This window comes from Lathyrus oleraceus, chromosome 6, assembly GCF_024323335.1.
Source record: "Lathyrus oleraceus cultivar Zhongwan6 chromosome 6, CAAS_Psat_ZW6_1.0, whole genome shotgun sequence".
NCBI classification, from domain to species: Eukaryota; Viridiplantae; Streptophyta; class Magnoliopsida; order Fabales; family Fabaceae; genus Lathyrus; species Lathyrus oleraceus.
The window spans coordinates 471,329,637-471,333,116 of NC_066584.1; the positions used below are offsets into that span (position 1 = coordinate 471,329,637).

Genomic DNA, 3,480 nt, shown 5'->3' on the forward strand with positions numbered 1-3,480 from the left:
TTGATGTTCCCTAGAAGTTTTACAGTCTTCTTCTAGCATGATGCGGTGCATACAAATAGAAGGACTTATTCCTTTAAGATCGGTGATGTTGTATCCTAGTGCCGTTGGATATTTTCTTAAGATATGCAGGAGTTTTTCGGTTTCGAGTTTTCCTAGGTCTGCATTAACTATCACTGGTCGTTCAAGTTCTAAGTCTAGGAATTCATATCTCAGATTTTTGAGAAGTGTTTTCAGGTATAGGGTTGGTTTCTTAAGGCATTGCGTAGGGTCCGGTGTTATTGCTAAACATTGGTTAAGTTTGTCTTCTACAAGATAGTCAGACAATTTGTCATTTTCTAACTCTGTTTCTTTTATGCATTCATCGATGATATCCATGAAGTAACATGTATCTTCTATTGCAGGTGCTTTCAAAAACTTGGAAAGAATGAACTCAATTTTCTCTTCTCCTACTTCGAAAGTGAGTCGTCCTCGTTTTACGTCTATGATCGCACCGACAGTTGCTAAGAATGGTCTTCCCAATATAATGGGTGTAACTTCATCTTCTCTAATGTCCATAATTATAAAATTGGTTGGAATGTAGAATTGACCTATGCGCACGGGAACGTTTTCAAGAATTCCTACAGGATATCTAACGGAACGATCTGCTAGTTGCACAGACATTTTAGTTGGTCTTAATTCTCCCATTTCTAATTTCTTGCATATGGATAAAGGCATAACACTGATACCGGCTCCTAAATCGCATAGAGCCTTATCTATGACAAATTTTCCTATGTGACAGGGTATAGAGAAACTACCTGGATCTTTAAGTTTAGGAGGCATATTCTGGATTATAGCGCTACATTCAGCAGTGAGTGTAATAGTTTCGCTATCTTCAAGTTTACTTTTATTAGAAAGAATTTCTTTTAAGAACTTAGCATATGAGGGCATCTGCGTAATAGCTTCTGTAAACGGAATTGTGACGTTTAATTGTTTCAGTAGGTCAACAAATTTTTTAAATTGGCCCGCATCTTTAGTTTTAATAAGCCTTTGAGGGTAAGGGATAGGTGGTTTATAAGGTGGTGGAGGTACATAGGGTTCTTTCTTTTCTACGGTTTCCTTATTACTCTCTTCCTTTTCCTTAGGTTTACTTTCTTCCTCAATTGACTTTTTAGAGTTTTGGTTTTCAGTTCCTGGATCTACTGGTCCTTCCACTTCCGTTCCACTTAGTATGATTGCATGAGCGTGGCTTTTCGGGTTAGGTTGGGGTTGTCCAGGAAATGTACCAGTTGGGGCAGCAGTAGGCGCTTGTTGTTGAGCTACTTGTGATATTTGTGTTTCCAGCATTTTGTTATGGGTAGCCAGGGCATCTACTTTACTTGCTAGTTGTTTGATTTGTTCGCTAGTGTGTATATTCTGGTTTAAGAAATCTTTATTGGTTTGCTGTTGAGAAGCTATAAAGTTCTCCATCATGACCTCTAAGTTGGATTTGCTAGGAACATTATTGTTAGGTGTAGATGGGGTCGGCTTTTGATATCCAGGAGGTATAGCTGGGGCTTGATTTGGAGCTTGTCCTGGTGCGTATAAAGCATTATTACTTTTATATGAAAAATTAGGATGGTTCTTCCAGTTTGAATTATAGGTATGCGAATAGGGATTTCCTTTAGCATAATTCACTTGCTCTGCTTGGATTCCTGTTAGGAGTTGACAATCTGCAAGAGTGTGACCTTGGATTCCACAGACTTCGCAATTCTGAGTTGCGGCAACCACGGTGGTTGGAGGTGATACATTTAAACTTTCAATTTTCTGGGCCAGAGCATCCACTTTTGCATTAACATGATCAAGGCTACTTATCTCGTACATGCCACTTTTCGTTTGAGGTTTCTCTACCATTGCTCGGTCACTTCCCCACTGATAATGGTTTTGGGCCATGCTTTCGATAAGTTGATAAGCATCGGCATAAGGTTTATCCATAAGTGCACCACCTGCGGCGGCGTCTATTGTTAACCTTGTGTCGTACAAGAGACCATTATAGAAGGTATGAATCACTAACCAGTCCTCTAAACCATGGTGTGGACAAAGTCTCATCATGTCTTTGTATCTTTCCCATGCTTCGAAAAGAGACTCGTTATCTTTCTGTTTAAATCCATTTATCTGGGCTCTCAACATAGCTGTTTTGCTCGGAGGAAAATATTGGGCAAGAAAGACTTTCTTCAACTCATTCCATGTTGTAACTGAGTTGGAAGGAAGAGACTGAAGCCATCTTCTAGCTTTATCTCTTAACGAGAAAGGAAAGAGACGAAGTCAAATTGCCTCTGAAGTGACACCATTAGCTTTAACAGTATCAGCGTATTGGACAAATACAGATAAATGAAGGTTTGGATCCTCGGTAGGATTTCCAGAGAATTGATTCTGTTGCACTGCTTGCAACAATGAAGGTTTAAGTTCGAAGTTGTTTGCTTCGATTGCGGGTGGAGCAATACTCGAATGCGGCTCATCTTGTGATGGAGCGGCGTAATCTCGAAGAGCACGAGCTGGTTCTGCCATCTCGGGTATCGGTGAAGGAAGAAGATTTTTGAGGTCGGGCACTTCAATAGGAGGGAGATTGTTTGCAGCACGATATTCCCGAATTCGTCGTAAGACTCGGAGATATAGTTCGATGTCGTTGATTCGTAAGTAAAACGACTCGCCTTGTGAGCGAGTGTGTGGCATACAAATCAACGAAAGAAATAAAAATAAAAGTATGCCTTAGTCTCTACAGCGTAACAGAAGAGTTACGATATCGACTAAATAAAAGTCCCCGACAACTGCGCCAAAAACTTGATCGCGACTTTATGAGTCGATTGGGGTACTAACTGCAAGTGCACAGTTCTATCGCATAGTTTTAAAAGATATCGATCCCACAGGGACTTATGAATCGATATACCGTTTTCTAAGGTTACTTCGTAAAGCTAAGGCGGATGATACTTTGATTGTTTGGGAGAAAAGTTAAAACTAAAATAAGATCTAAGTTAAATATCAATTAAGCGGATATCGGTATGTAGTTCGTCGTAATTAGGGAATCAAGTCTTCGTTGGTTTCTTGATTTTAAAATAATCTTTTCAGTGGACACTATTGATTAAAAGTCTTTTCTCAAACTCTCGCTCTGTTGAATAGACTATGACTTTGTATTAACGTAGCTGTCACTTATTAGTTAAGTCCAAAATCACCTTTTGAAAACAATAGAATCTATAGAAACTCTTTTTAAGAAAATACTAATCGTTTAAACACCCTCGTCTCAAACTCTCGCTTTGTTGACTTAGATTATATAATTAAATTCAAATGCTTAACTCTCGTCCTCACATTTAACTTTTAAAAATACTTTTTGAAAAAGATTAGAATTTAATTAACTCTAAAAATTGCTTTCGCCCTGATCTAGAATTAATTTCCAATTTACACTGTCCAGTTAAAAACTCAAACTTTCGTTCTATTGATTTTAACTTCTTTAGTCTTTTACTCTCGTAC

General features: G+C 38.5%; 1 non-coding gene across 1 annotated transcript; it reads left to right on the plus strand.

Annotated features, from left to right (window-relative positions):
• The first annotated feature begins 2,038 nt into the window (after positions 1 to 2,038).
• On the plus strand, positions 2,039 to 2,145 carry LOC127099729 (small nucleolar RNA R71). Its single transcript, XR_007794204.1, has one exon. It is a non-coding gene; the product is annotated as a small nucleolar RNA R71 (small nucleolar RNA).
• The last annotated feature ends 1,335 nt before the right edge of the window (positions 2,146 to 3,480 follow it).